This window comes from Schistocerca cancellata, chromosome 9 (genome assembly GCF_023864275.1).
Source record: "Schistocerca cancellata isolate TAMUIC-IGC-003103 chromosome 9, iqSchCanc2.1, whole genome shotgun sequence".
In the NCBI taxonomy this organism is placed as follows: Eukaryota; Metazoa; Arthropoda; class Insecta; order Orthoptera; family Acrididae; genus Schistocerca; species Schistocerca cancellata.
In genome coordinates this window covers 328307338-328323397 of record NC_064634.1, presented here as the reverse complement: position 1 = coordinate 328323397, position 16060 = coordinate 328307338, and the positions used below count along the sequence as shown (strand labels likewise).

General features: G+C 37.7%; 1 long non-coding RNA gene across 1 annotated transcript; it reads right to left on the bottom strand.

Annotated features, from left to right (window-relative positions):
* Window positions 1-3887: 3887 nt before the first annotated feature.
* LOC126101065 (uncharacterized) lies at window positions 3888-15839 on the bottom strand. Its single transcript, XR_007522250.1, has 4 exons — window positions 15757-15839; window positions 7247-7408; window positions 4049-4145; window positions 3888-3978 (listed from the first exon to the last, which is right to left on the bottom strand). It is a non-coding gene; the product is annotated as an uncharacterized LOC126101065 (long non-coding RNA).
* Window positions 15840-16060: the final 221 nt, after the last annotated feature.

Sequence of the window (16060 nt, the reverse complement as noted above, 5' to 3'; positions counted from 1 at the left end):
CAGTTCATAGTGTAGAAGAGTTCCTCAAAAATCCTTAGAGCTTAAGAGAGGATCATGCAAATACTTTAATCGTTAATATTGGCTTATACATGTATTCAGTTGTAAACTTCAAGTTTCTAATGTGGTTTAATTATAACTTACACATTGACTTGCCCAGTATATGAAGTGCTGTAAAATTTTGTGAACATAATTTTCTAGTTTCTAAAGTGTTTTAATTGTAAGATATACTTTGACCTGTCCAATATCTGATGTGCTGTACTGTACATGTAAGATTTACTGGACCAATAAATACAATACAATACAATACAATACAATGTAAGACTCAAAGGCTATAAGAAAAAGAATTATTGTCTATTTTGTAACTACATAATCAGTCCTAAATTTTTATATGTATTGAACAATTCACTTTTACTTGATAGGAATAAAAGCAATAGTTATATAAAAAGTGCAATATTTGTCAGAATGTAGTCTAGTAACAGAAACAATAAAAATCCTTAAGGAGTTTACTGGAAATCATCACAGATGTCACTGTAGAATTTAAGAGAGCTACAGAAAAGTATTTTAAGTGACAAAGATTATATACCTGGGGATCTAATGACAAATATGTAATCATAATAAAACCTTTATATTGTATTTTGTGTTTAGCAAGTGCAATAAATGACAATAATAAACAGTTTGAGATGGAACAATTAAAATTTGACAAAAGCAAAATAAAAAAAATTGAGTTATGAATAACTTACACTGAATACGTGACATTAACTGAGACAGTTAACATTCCTATGTTTTAATTAGCATCAAATCTGTTTCTTAAGCTATGGGTACCATAAAACCCCGTATGTAAATGTGAAGATGGCCTTATTGTTTAGATCATTTTCAGAAAAGATCATTTTGAAAAACTGAATAGCATATTATTCTGCTGAGTGTACATTACCTAAATTGAACTGTTTCTTTATAATATATGGCAAATTTGAAAATTTAGGAATGATTTACTTGGAATTAAATTTTATCAGCTCAGAACAAAGTTACATGAATGTACTATGTACTAACTGTTTATAAAATCACAGGAGTAACTCTCTTGATGCTCTAATTATTTGCCTGTGAGTGAAAGTAAACAAAAATGGTTTCAAAAATTGTTGCTACCAGTAGCTGCAAGGCTTGTTCTTCAATTTGATTTTTTGTGTTGAAAAGGATCTATGATTATTGAAACTCATCAGAAGCTGTGTTTCAACTCATATACAAAGTGATGGTGACAGTGGATAGAAATCCAAGAAAATAAATATTTTTATGAAGGGAATGAGTTGGAGAACAAAATTTTTCCTCAAGGTAGAGAGGAATATATTTCAACCTCCAGAAAAGTGATTTCGGGAAGAAGTCACTTACTGAGAGCTATACCTTTGATTCCTTAACAGGCTAAAATAATATAAAAAATGGTGTTTAAGAGAGAGTGCATGTTGTTCAAAATAGGAATTGTTCATCTGAACTATACATTGTTTCTTCTTGAAAGTCTGAGCATATAGGAAACAAGTTTCTTTTGCAAGCACATATGTTCCTTCCATGTAACACAGATTTTGCTGTAGTAGAAAAGAAAACATGTCACCTAGATCTTAAAGTGAACTCATGAAGAAGAGGAGAGAAGACTATTTATACAAAGTTTTCAGAATGAGGTCTAAGAATTATAAATAAATAAAATGTTGATAAAACAAAGAGCCAGTTGATAAGTAGAAGACATCATTGTTAAACATTTTAGTTTCAGTTTTACATAGATGGATGTACAATTTACAGGTATAGGAAAAAATTAGTGTGCAAAAAGTAAGAAAAATGCCAAGTTGCTTCCAAAAATGCATCCCTAGGTAATCAACAAACTAATCTATATAGAATTACATTGAGTTCCTTATGCAGTTTGTACATTGTGCTTGTCATATTCTAAAGAAACCTCAGGATCCACTGTGAGAAACTCATCATTTGAAACTATTGAGTGCCTTTATTGATGCAAGGCAGTAAATATTTTCTGAAATGCCAATAGTACTTTGGGAATAAGCTGGTAAATAAAATTTACAATCTTAAAGTAAGATGCTACACCAGCCAGTATTGGATCAACAAATCAACACTACCTCTGTGGAGTGGGAGCAGAGGAAAGGAGGAGGGGGGAGGGGGAAGGGAGGGGGCAGTGGCATATTTTCTACACTAAGCAAGTTTCAGAATCTCATTAAAAAATGATTGCTGATAGGCTATGGTGAGCAATAGTATGAAAAGGCTCAACAATTTAAAAGGTCTAAGGTACAATGTGACAAATCAAACTGAACATACTGTAATAAAAAGAGAATCACTCTCCACATTACGGACATTAATGTCAATTTGCCATACCAGGGAATTGAGAAGGTAGAGTAGCTGGCAAACAGCATAGTAAAGAATGAAATGCAAAGGAGATGCATTCCAGAGGGGGATCTAATTACTGTAGTTAGAAACATAGCCAGATGCAAAGGAGACAAATGGTAGGAGATTAAGGATCTGCACAAAGGGCACCTGCTACAGACAGATCCATCCACATATACCAAAGGCACTCTGATACATAAAATAGGGAGACATGAAATGTAACTCCACTGGCAAAAGGAACAAGAGGTGACTTGTAATAACCATTTTCAGTTTATAAAAGTCAACAACACTTCCAAATAGTTCACATCTTCCCGTCACCACATTGTGACTATGCAGAGGTGTGTATGTCAGTCACATATACTTTGACTGCCCTACACCCGGAAAGGAAACAGAGTGACTACTTATGGAGCTAGTTAATATAAAACAAGAACTTCCCTTGAATGTCATCATCAGAAACATCATTCCTATATTTCGTAAAATTTATGTGTTCGCTAAATACTGGAGTTGAATAAAACTCTTTCTTTGAAGACTCTAATATCATTAGGATGGAATGTTATTTCACTAAACTAGTCAGTTAGAGCTGATGTGTACTGAAAAATGCTCATGTAACATCTAAAATCATGGCCTGGGGAAGCATTTCACTTGGCAACCTATTGACCACACGCCCCAAAGCTCCAAGCTTGCAGTCATCAACTATCACATTTCTTGTACTTGAGATAGTAATTTGGTGGAAACAGTGTGAAGATAATGTAGAGCTGAAGACCACCATTGTCAACTGGTTCAATTCTGCGTGGAAAAGCTTAATGCAATTCGGCTGAAGAAGCTAGTGATATGCTACTAAATGTCCTTACAAGTGAATTGTGATCACATGGAAAAGTGAAGTAGATTTGTATGGAACTAAAACCTCCAATAAAAGCTTTCTGTAGCGAGCATATATTTCTTTATGACCAAATAGACGTTACTTTTTCAACAAGTCTCATATTAACATGAGGAATCGCTTTATTGCAACCACTCAACTCTCTTTCCATTCTTACTATGTGTTACTGAAGCATAAGTTCATGTTTCAGAACAATATTCATTAATGACTGTTGTTACATAATTGATATACATAAGCACAGCAAAAGTATCATTAACTTTCCAGGCTTTTAAAGTTCAAATTGCTTGTAGTTTGTCAAGCTAGCAAGGAAAACTTTCTTGGGGGTAGCTGGAGGACCTGAAAAACAAAATGCATGATACTTTTCAATGTCCTGAAGACACAGACTTTTTAAAGTATAGTCTATGATCTCATTCCATGGAAAATACAAAAATTCAGTTTTTGCTATTTATATCATTTATAGTTAAGGTACACAAACTGTAGGCATGTGTTTCACCACATTCATATTAAACAAAACATTCATGAATTTTTGTATGTAATTTCATGTTATTCCTAGTACAGCATATTATTTCACTAGAACTGACACATAAATATCATAAAGAATGAACTAAATTACTTACTCATCTCAAACCACTTTTCGGAGTGTGCTGAAGCTTGTCTAGATGCCAGTACCGCTTCCTGTATTGCAAATAAAGCACAAATACTCATGCACAAGGGTGGTTTACCAGTTGCTATAAATTACAAACACATGAGTAACATTTTGGTTTTAATTTAACACAAACACTTCTAACAGAAACCAACCTTTTGAACAAAGAACGCCAACGGGATTAGGAGCATTTTTCCTCAGTTGTATTCTGAAGTCAATAGGGATATCTTTGGCTCCAGGAGGTTTGTAGTTCTAAGAACCAAATTATACTGTTGTTAACTGTCAGAAAGTATTTTCCTCATAAATAAAAAAATAGTATAATTTTACAGTTTAAAATAAAAACTGAGCAATCATTAATAATTATTATTTGAGGAGGTTTGCAAATATTTACAAATTTTATCATGATGATTAATGTTAGAGAAGCTGCCATTATCTATGAGCGGTAGAATGAAAATTAGAAGACAGAAGTTTCATTTTGTTTGTATGGCTAATTAAGTGTACACACTTCTTTGATCTGGGGACAAAGAGCAACCTGCCTTACTCCTTTCCTGTCTTTAATCTTCTTCTCATTAATTTTTGTAACTGATAGTTGTATAATTTATAAATGTATTATTCTGTTCTCACAGTACAACCCAATTTAAAAGCATTGCGCAAATCCATGAAAGTAGTATGTCATGTTCATTCATTTTGTCTTCTCTGCAGCATCAAATTTAGAGAGTAATTTCTTTTCAAGTTCCTGTACCTGTCCTATCTTAAAGTGGCCTGTCATACTACATTGATTGTTTTTTTCCTTTTAGTCATATTTTCTAAAATTTCTTCAGGAATATCTTGGAGGCAAGAAATAAGACTGCTACCACTTGTAATTCATCCATTCAAATGCTTTTACTGCTTTTGGTACAGTTATTTCTTAAATTTTATGAAGTGCTATGACACTTTTGTGAACAGAATTTAAGTCCATTAATGAAAATTGGATTTACTGCTTATACAATGCAATACTTCATCCGCCACCGCAACTGGCTGCCTAGCGGCGGAACAGTGTTTGATTCCTAGTGCTGCCATGGACTCCTCCATGGTGGGAGCACTGGAACAGGATGCATTCAGTACTGTGATGCCCACAGAGGAGCTACTTTAATGTAAAGGAGTGTTACCAAGTCTGTTACACTGACAAAGGCCTCCTGCCCCCCTCTCCTCCTCCTCCATACCACATTCCAATGAAGCCACAGACAGAGAATGGCATAGAAATTGGTTGGTCTACATGGATGTGCCCATGGCCAGAGCAGCAGTGCTTTAATGCTTAATTAGTATGATACTTTCTCATTCAGAAAAGGAAATGAACAAAATGTTATGGGTGCTATAAGCTGCACAAGAAGAGAAAACAAATGTAAATAACAAGAAAACAAGTGTAATGACAATTATGAGAAAGGTGAAAAGAGTCCACCATGGGGAGAAAAACTGTTGGCACTAAAATTAAAAGAGAAACACAATTCAGCTATCTCAGCAATGTGAATATGGAAGACAGTTGATGTTTAATAGAAGTGAGAATAGTTACAAAAAATATTGCTACAAATAATCACATGGATGTAAGAATCAAGATGTCTTTCACAAAATCATCTTTGTGGAATGCACTTTTTTATGGATACGGAAGCTGGACACTGGAGGAATAAAAGATTCAACAGCAATGTTTATATGCTAGAAAATGTTCTGAGTAGGTCAGGTGGAAATAAAAACAACTGCGGAAATCATACAGAATCATAGGACAGAAACCAAATGAAATAGTATAAATCAGAAAAATATAATTTATTGGCAGATCTTCACACATGAAGCTGATGCATGAATTAAAAAAAAAAAAAAAGAAAAAAGAAAAGGAGAGAGAGAGAGAGAGAGAGAGAGAGAGAGAGAGAGAGAGAAAATCTGTGAAATATTTATTTTCCAGATACCAGGAGCATAACATGATGTAAGTATTATAAGAGATCAAAATAAAAGCAAATGACTGATTAGCATAATTGCTTCAACAAGATGTAGTCTTTGTGAAAAGAATGAATAAACACAATATATGTTCAAGTATTTAAATGTCCACTACTGTAGAAGCCTTGTTTCTGACTCTGACAAAACCTATCAGTCAGTCAGTGGGAGGTATCCTTGAGTAGTCCAGATGTTAGCACATTGCTCTTCTGCTGTTTCAAGTGCTACTAGAGTATCCAATTTTACTTCATATAATCAACATAGCATAGTTCCACAAAAGTGTAAAATAATTCTATTTCAATAACTACCTTTGGACTTTGTCAAAATTAAAGTTCTTACTACATACATTCTCCCAGAACACTATTGAGAGGTTTTGTAGAGTTTGTCAGAAATGCGGAGAAGTCTGTAGCAAGCTAAACCCCTGAGTCAATCTGTGATATAGGTGTGGGTATTGCATGTCATAGTACTTTGCTCACAAAAAGACAGCTGTCTGGCACACAGGTTTAACTTATCACATGTTATTGAGGGATTTCGTCTATTGCAGTAATCACACCTACGTCTACTCACTGTGAATCATGGCACATAATACTTTTTTGTTCTATGAATCCCCACAGATGGAGTGCATTTGAAATGATTGCTTCATAGTCCCTACAAGGCTGATACTTTTTGGGCTGAAAAATATTTGTAATATTTGCTCTGCAACTGTTTCTTGGAACTATAATCAGTTTATCATGAGACATTTTGTGTGTTCTTTTGAATGTTTGTCAATTATGATGTTTAAGTATTTCTGCTACAATCTCTTGCTAGGCAAGTAATCATGAAAATATTTTTCTTGCCCTTCTTTGTATTCACACAGTATCCATTGTTAACTTGAAATGGAATGGATACCACACACTTGAGTAGTATTTGAGTATTTGATACACAAATAACGTAAATGCAACCTTATTTGTAGCCAACCTGCAGCTCCTCATATCCTGATAATAAATTAAAACCTGCTATTTGTTTTACCATCAACTGAGTTTTGCAGAAGTCTAGAACCATTGAATCCACCTTGTTGCAAATGGAATTTTCTACAATGAGTTCATAATTTTGTTCTAGATAGGTCACTACATTTGAAGTCAATATATTTTCTAAATTCTTGATACAAATGTGGGTGACTGATAAGAGGACAGTATTTCAAAGTATGTTATGAAGACACAGAAAAAACTTGGCATAGTATGGATGATATTTGATCACTAAATAGAAGCACAAATTACTTTTCAACATGTTGATGACAAAGAAGGAAACTCAAATTTAATTAACTGTTATGTGACTGCATTTTTTACATTGTAGTTCACTAAAGGCAACAAAATTTTTTGAAAAGCATTCTAAATTATGAATCTGAAACATACCCAGGTTCTGTTTGTCAATGCCTTTCCAGTATCATTATCATAAACCATGAATTCCTTTAACCAATAGCCAAGACCCATCACAAAGGCTCCTTCTACTTGACCTAAATCAATCTCTGGGCTTAGGCTTCCTCCAGCATCTTCCAGTATGTCTACGTGAAGTATCTGAAACATTTATATTACAGTCCCTTTTCTATCAAGTTCAGTGCTACCTGAGAATACACATATTGAGCATTTATGATTATTATTTTTGTTTCACATACAAGGGGTAGAAAAACATGTATTAGAAACTTTACAGATTTATTCTTGACATCAAAACATCACAAACTGATCTTAAGATCATGGTGCTGGAAATCCTGCATTAGGGAGGTATGGCAAGAATTCCCTGTTGTGACTTCTGGGTATGTAATTTGCCTCAAATGTGCTTTTTTACTCACTTTCTTGTTCATATCTTGTTATGGTATTTGTTTTGTTTTGCTGCTTTTTTTGTCCTCTTTTAGAGTAATTTCCAACACTCCACATCACAATGGCGTATTCAATATCTGAAATAATGACCATGCATTACGCGTACAGCATACCAGGCAGGAATCCAGATACAGCATGTCAACATTATGCTGAATGTTACCCTGGGGCCACTCATACTGTGCACTATCATTTGTATGGCTCCACCAACACTTGTGTGAGGCAGTCATATTTGAGAAGAGTTACAGCTGGTAGGAAACCATATGATGTAAGGTAACCTGAGCTTGAAGAACTGGTTCTTCAGACTATGGCTGAAACTTTATCAACTAGTAAAAGGAGTATTCTGAGAAGGGAAGGCGCTAAGCAAATGATGATTTGCAATATTATATATGAAAAGCTTCTATACTGCATTACCACCAGTGGATGCAAGGATTAAATGAAGTAGGCACTCAGCCGGGAATAACTTTCTATCAATGCAGGTTAGGGTAGTGTGCTGTGTTTCCACATATCTTAGATGTTATTCACTGGAAGGCCTGGCTTTTCACATGACGGGGTCTTAAAATCTCAATAATCTTGGAAATCTGTGTCTTGTCAGTAGCTTTTGTAGGAGTGTTGTAACACATAGAGGATCCCGCATACTTTGTGACATGTCACCTGTTTTATTTCCTCATTAATTGTCCTTGGTGTCAACATATTGTGTTGCTACACTGGCTGAAAAGTGGGGTGTGGAAGTACAACACTCCAAATGTTTATAATTACACTCGTGCTCATAAATTAGGGATAATTGCAGAATGTGGTGCCACACAAAGTTTCACAACACAAAACTGGTGCTAATAGCATAGGCACATAGGAAATGCACATGACACAGATCTGTAAGTCCATGGTATTAGTGATAAGAGGAGAAAACCATCCCAAAACACATGTGCTACAAAATGCCACTGTTTCCTGCGCATGTACCACAACATCAATGTGGGATATGCACACGTACACAGGCCACACAACAGGGTGGCATACACTGGATCAGGTGGTCAAGCAGCTGCTGGGGTATAGCCTCCCATTCTTGCACCAGTGCTTGTCAGAGCTCCTGAAGTGTTGTAGGGGTTTGAAGACGTGCAGTGATATGTCGAACGAGAGCATCCCAGATGTGCTCGATGGGGTTTAGGTCTGGAGAACAGGCAGGCCACTCCATTCACCTGATATCTTCTGTACTCCTCCACAATGGCAGCTCAGTGGGGCCATGCATTATCATCCATCAGGAGGAAGGTGAGACCCACTGCACCTCTGAAAAGGTGGACACACTGGTGCAAAATGACATCCTGATACACCTGACCTGTTACAGTTCCTCTGTCAAAGACATGCGGGGGTGTATGTGCACAACATCAAACCATGACCTCCATACAGGTCCCTTTCAAGGACATTAAGAGGTTGGTATCTGGTTCCTGATTCACACCAGATAAGAACCCAGTGAGAATCATTGTTCAGACTATACCTGGACTTGTCCGTGAACATAACCTGGGACCACTGTTCCAATGATCATGTACTGTGTTCTTGACATCAGGCTTTACGGGCTCTCCTGTGATCAGGGGTCAGTGGAATGCACCTTGCAGGTCTCCGAGCAAATAAACCATGTCTGTTTAGTTGTCTGTGGACTGTGGGTCTGGAAACAACTGTTCCAGTGACTACGGTAAGGCCCCAAGCGAGGCTACCTGCAGTACTCTGTGACCATCTGTAGGCACTGATGGTGAGATATCGGTCTTCTTGTGGTGTTCTACACTGTAGTGCCTGGACACATTTCCTGTCTGTTGGAATCATAGCCATAATCTTGAGATCACACATGGAGGGCCTGTGCTATGACCTGCTGTGTTTGACTATCTTCCAGTCATGTCTAGTATTCTACCCTCATAATGTCATCAATATGTGTTCTTTGAGCCGTTTTCAACACACTGTCACCATTAGCACTTCTGAAAATGTCTGCACACTTACTTGCTGCACTGTTCTCTGACATGCACCAACACACCTCTGCGTATGTGAACTGCTGCCAGCATCACTGTGCGATGACCGTAGGTCAAATGCACCACATGGTCATATGCTGAGGTGATTTAAACCCACAAATCACCCACCAGAGTGTTGTTTCACCATGTATCAGCATTATCTTTATTTTATAAGCATGAGTGTAACACAGAATTAATATTTCTTTACATGAGGTATGAGCGATGGTAACTTGAAATTAGCTAATTTCAAGTTGCCGCTGCTCATATATCACCTGTCATTCAACAATGTCTTTGCCTCCGTAATTCCACCTCGACTGACATCTCTGCCCAAACTCTTTGCCTTTACATATGTCTGCTTGTGTCTGTATATGTGCGGATGGATATGTGTGTGTGTGCGAGTGTATACCTGTCCCTTTTTCCCCCTAAGGTAAGTCTTTCCGCTCCCGGGATTGGAATGACTCCTTACCCTCTCCCGTAAAACCCACATCATCTTGTCTTTCCCTCTCCTTCCCTATTCCCTGATGAAGCAACCATGGGTTGTGAAAGCTTGAAATTTGTGTGTGTGTGTTTGTGTTTGTTATTGTCTCTATCAACATACCAACGCTTTTGTTTGGTAAGTTACAGCATCTTTGTTTTTAGATAATATTTTAATCAATTACACCAATTATAGGCTAATAAGTATAGTTTAGATTTAAAACTTTCTGACCATTTTGCTTTGTTTATGGAGTTAAACTGTTCTACCTTGCTCCAAAACCTGTATACTAAATGACAGATCAGTGCAGAAAAAATGAACTCATTCCATCATAAATTAAATAAGATGCAGTGGATTATAGGACATAGTAATTGCAGTTCTGAAAATTTAGGAAATTCTGGATAACGCCCCACACATTTTAATGTAACTTTCCCTATTAATGTATCTAAAAACAAAGATGATTTGACTTACCAGACGAAAGCGCTGGCACGTCGATAGACACACAAACAAACACAAACATACACACAAAATTCTGGCTTTCACAACCAACGGTTGCCTAGTCAGGAAAGAGGGAAGGAGAGGGAAAGACGAAAGGATTTGGGTTTTAAGGGAGAGGGTAAGGAGTCATTCCAATCCCGGGAGCAGAAAGACTTACCTTAGGGGGGAAAAAAGGACGGGTATACACTCACACACTCACACATATCCATCCACACATATACAGGCACAAGCAGACATATACAGAAGCAAAGAGTTTGGGCAGAGATGTCAGTCAAGGCGGAAGTGCAGAGGCAAAGATGTTGTTGAATGACAGGTGAGGTATTAGTGGCGGCAACTTGAAATTAGCGGAGATTGAGGCCTGGTGGATAATGGGAAGAGAGGATATATTGAAGAGCAAGTTCCCATCTCCAGAGTTCGGATAGGTTGGTGTTAGTGGGAAGTATCCAGATAACCCGGACGGTGTAACACTGTGCCAAGATGTGCTGGCCATGCACCAAGGCATGTTTAGCCACAGGGCGATCCTCATTACCAACAAACACTGTCAGCCTGTGTCCATTCATGCGAATGGACAGTTTGTTGCTAGTCATTCCCACATAGAATGCATCACAGTGTAGGCAGGTCAGTTGGTAGATCACGTGGGTGCTTTCACATGTGGCTCTGCCTTTGATCGTGTACACCTTCCGGGTTACAGGACTGGAGTAGGTGGTGGTGGGAGGGTGCATGGGACAGGTTTTACACCGGGGGCGGTTACAAGGGTAGGAGCCAGAGGGTAGGGAAGGTGGTCTGGGGATTTCATAGGGATGAACTAAGAGGTTACGAAGGTTAGGTGGACGGCGGAAAGACACTCTTCGTGGAGTGGGGAAGATTTCATGAAGGATGGATCTCATTTCAGGGCAGGATTTGAGGGAGTCATATCCCTGCTGGAGAGCCACATTCAAAGTCTGATCCAGTCCCAGAAAGCATCCTGTCACAAATGGGGCACTTTTGGGGTTCTTCTGTGGGAGGTTCTGGGTTTGAGAGGATGAGGAAGTGGCTCTGGTTATTTGCTTTTGTACCAGGTTGGGATGGTAGTTGCGGGATGCGAAAGCTGTTGTCAGGTTGTTGGTGTAATGGTTCAGGGCTTCTGGACTGGAGCAGATTCGTTTGCCATGAAGACCTAGACTGTAGGGAAGGGACCATTTGATGTGGAATGGGTGGCAGCTGTCATAATGGAGGTACTGTTGCTTGTTCGTGGGTTTGATGTGGACGGACATGTGAAGCTGGCCATTGGACAGGTGGAGGTCAACATCAAGGAAAGTGGCATGGGATTTGGAGTAGGACCAGGTGAATCTGATGGAACCAAAGGAGTTGAGGTTGGAGAGGAAATTCTGGAGTTCTTCTTCACTGTGAGTCCAGATCATGAAGATGTCATCAATAAATCTGTACCAAACTTTGGGTTGGCAGGCCTGGGTAACCAAGAAGGCTTTTTTCTAAGTGACCCATGAATAGGTTGGCATACAAAGGGGCCATCCTGGTACCCATGGCTGTTCCCTTTAATTGTTGGTATGTCTGGTCTTCAAAAGTGAAGAAGTTGTGGGTCAGGATGAAGCTGGCTAAGGTAATGAGGAAAGATGTTTTAGGTAGGATGGCAGGTGATCGGCGTGAAAGGAAGTGCTCCATCACAGCGAGGCCCTGGACGTGCGGGATATTTGTGTATAAGGAAGATGCATCAATGGTTACAAGGATGGTTCCTGGAGGTAACAGATTGGGTAAGGATTCCAGGCGTTTGAGAAAGTGGTTGGTGTCTTTGATGAAGGATGGGAGACTGCATGTAATGGGTTGATGGTGTTGATCTACGTAGGCAGAGATACGTTCTGTGGGGGCTTGGTAACCAGCTACAATGGGGCGGCTGGGATGATTGGGTTTGTGAATTTTAGGAAGAAGGTAGAAGGTAGGGGTGCAGGGTGTCGGTGGGGTCAGGAGGTTGATGGAGTCAGGTGAAAGGTTTTGTAGGGTGCCTGACAACAAACATGTAGTGATAGCAACAGACAGCCACACAGCTAACTAAAACACAACAAAATTCCTATCTTCGTTACTTACACAAAAAATTACAAAAAATATTTTTAAGGAGGTTGTAAAGGCAGCAAAAGAATTCATAAGCAATAGACTTGCATTGTAAAGTGTAAACAAATCAATGGCACAATGGTCAATAATTAAAGCTGAAACCAGCACTACTGTTCAGGCACATGATATTTGTAATATCAAAATAAAGGACTAAAATATTGTAAACCTGGTTCAAATATAAGAACTGCTTAATTATTTATTTAAAATTGAAACAAAACACACACTAATGCAGACAGTCAGGCAGGTAAGATGAATTTTTTTGGTAATCTGTAATTTGGAGGTGGCCTCTGTCAGTAAAATCAGCAAAACTACAACAAAATATGTATAAAATGCAGTACCATCACTAAAAAACAAAACATCAGCATGATGCTATGGAATAACAATGAAAATGTTGTGCAGCCACTAACCACATATCAAAAAGGTTAGGTTTTAGGTGCCCTGAAGAACGTAGCAAAACCACTATTCAGTAAAGACACAGATCAACATATGGAAAACTGCCCAATCACTCTTCTTCAACCACTCTCAGAAATACCTCAATAGGTTGTGTCACAAAACAAATTCAAAATTTTGTACAAAAAATCAATATAATTGTAAAAAACCAATATGGACTTAAAAAAGGCAAAAGAGAAGTATTTGCTGTCAACCAATTTGTAGACAAAATAAGCTCCTTTGTAGACAACTCCCTCTATGCCTTTAAAGAACCACTCCTTGTTACTCTGTAAACTGGAAAAATATGGAACTGGGGGCTCTACATTTGAATGGTTTAGATCCTACCTAACCAATAAAAAATAAAGAGTGGTTATAATGTCGGAGAGAAGAAATAGTACTTCAGAATGGTAAACCATATCAAGGAGTACCTCAAAATTCATTGTTAGGTCCCATTCAGCTTCTGTTTGCTGCTTAATATTGATGGTCATTCAGGTTTATTTGTAGATAACATATCTGGCATTATTGAAACAAATACTACTGACAATTCTTCAAACTGTCATTAATACCACAGATGGATTGTTTAAATTTTGTTGTAATAAAATTAAAAATGTTTAAGGTTCTGTGTAAACTGCTATTCCATGATTTTTTTAAACTACCTTTGAATTTTATAGACGCTCCTTTTACAGATTTTTGATATAGCCCTGACCATATCTAATTAAAGAAAACACACAGTTTTAGAATAAAACTGACTTAAATAATTAATACTTGAAAAGTATGGCCTTAGCGGCAGTGCTCTACAATGGCTTAAATCCTACTTATCAAACAGAAAGCAAGGAGTTGCCATCTCTTCAAATGGCGCATATTACTTTTCTGACTGGAAAAAAATATCTCAGAGTGTTCCACATGGCTCCATATTAGGCCCAGTCCTATTTCTCTTCTATGTTAATGACTTACCATTAAATATCAGCTCTCCATCAGTTCTGTTTGCAAATGATACTTCTGTCTTAGTTGCAGATCAGGATTTGGAAAAAAATCCCAAATCTGTGATCAGTACGCTCAGTACCTTAGAAACTTGGTTTCAGCTAAATGGGTTGAATCTAAACATATATAAGACTCACATGATGCAGTTCAAAACCAAACAGTCAAAATGAGAGCAGATTAAGACTGTACACAACAATGAAGATACAGAAGAAGTTGACTCAGTAAAATTCTTAGGTTTAAATGTAGCTGAAAATTTGAGCTTGCAGGCACACACTGAACACCTAGCAAACAAACTGAGCAGCTTTGCATTTGCAATGTAAATATTATCAACAGCAAGTGACATGGACACACAAAAAGTAGCATCTACAAGCTACTTTGAACCCATTATTAGGTATGTTTTTTTTCTTTTTTTGGGGGGGGGGGGGTAACTTGACAAACACAGTGTGGATACTAAGAATAAAGAAAGAAATCAGTCAAAATATGTGCACTGCACATCACAAAGCACCATGTCAACCACTATTTAGAAAACTTACATATATGGGATTGTTATATTTTTGTTCACCAGACATGAATTAAAAGAGGGAATCCATTTTGTCCATTCACATGATAATAGAAACAAAGAAAATTTTAGGCTCCCCACCCACCACCTCAGACTGTATGCCCAGGGACCTCAATAAATTTGAATGAAAGTTTGTAATAAATTAAAAGGGAACAAGTTGAGGCAGATGAATTTAGGTTTACTTAAAAGAAAGCTATATGAGGTACTGACACTGAAGTGCTATTACTCAGTGGGTGAATTCATGCAGGACAAACTAGAAATTTGAGGTGTATACAATGTGTTACGTTTTCCAAGAAATATCCTTATAGTGTTATTAATTACTGTAGTGCTATTATTTATTAATGTAAAAATCACTGTAAATGTATTATAAATCTTAGACATGTCTCCTGTATGTAGACCAAATGGATTGCAAATGTATGTCATGAGATGAATAAAACACAATTCACAAAATATGGTAATGCTAACCTTCTATAAGAACACTGCTCCTAATCTTGATTATAAAGTCAATATTAACAAACTTGAAGGGCTTGATGATTGGGAAAAATGGAAATGGCTTGTCTCTACAATGCTTTTTTATACTGTCTCAAGGATATTATTAACAGTATGCACAGTAATGCTAAATAAATGTGAGACAAGCACATGCATAATTTGAACATTGCAGCACACAACACTTAAATATGTTAATTCAAATGTCTTCTCATATCAAACATGACAAAACAGAAGATATTACCAGACATGCAGTTAAGATTCAAAAATTATCTGTAGATCTAAATGATCAATTAAACACAATGTAAGATAGATTGCTGCTTACCATAAAGTGACACACTAAGTTGCAGTCAGGCATAACTAAAAGTCACTTACACATTAGTTTTTGGCCACAGCCTTTGTCATAAAAGGTAAAACACACACACACACACACACACACACACACACACACACACACACACACACAAACACACATGACCGCCATCTTTGACAGCTTGGACCTGAAATATGAGATCCATATGTCTATAAAGACCTTTCATACTGTGTCCTGTGTCAGGCAGAGTTACTTCTTCAGGCCCCCAGTGAAACTATCAGTGATAGTAAGGAGATACTGGTGGCCACTGGATGATGGCAGGGGGTGTGTGATATCCATAAATATGTGGGAGGAGAAATGGCCTACCAGGGGGAAAGAGGCAATGCTGGCATGCTGCCACAGGATGCTGGCACTGGCTCATTTAGTGCAATCGTGCTGGATACTAGGCCAAATGAAACACTCCTTTAAGAGTGTGACAGATGCATGGACACCGGCCTGTGTAGTGATCCATGCCATTCATGGA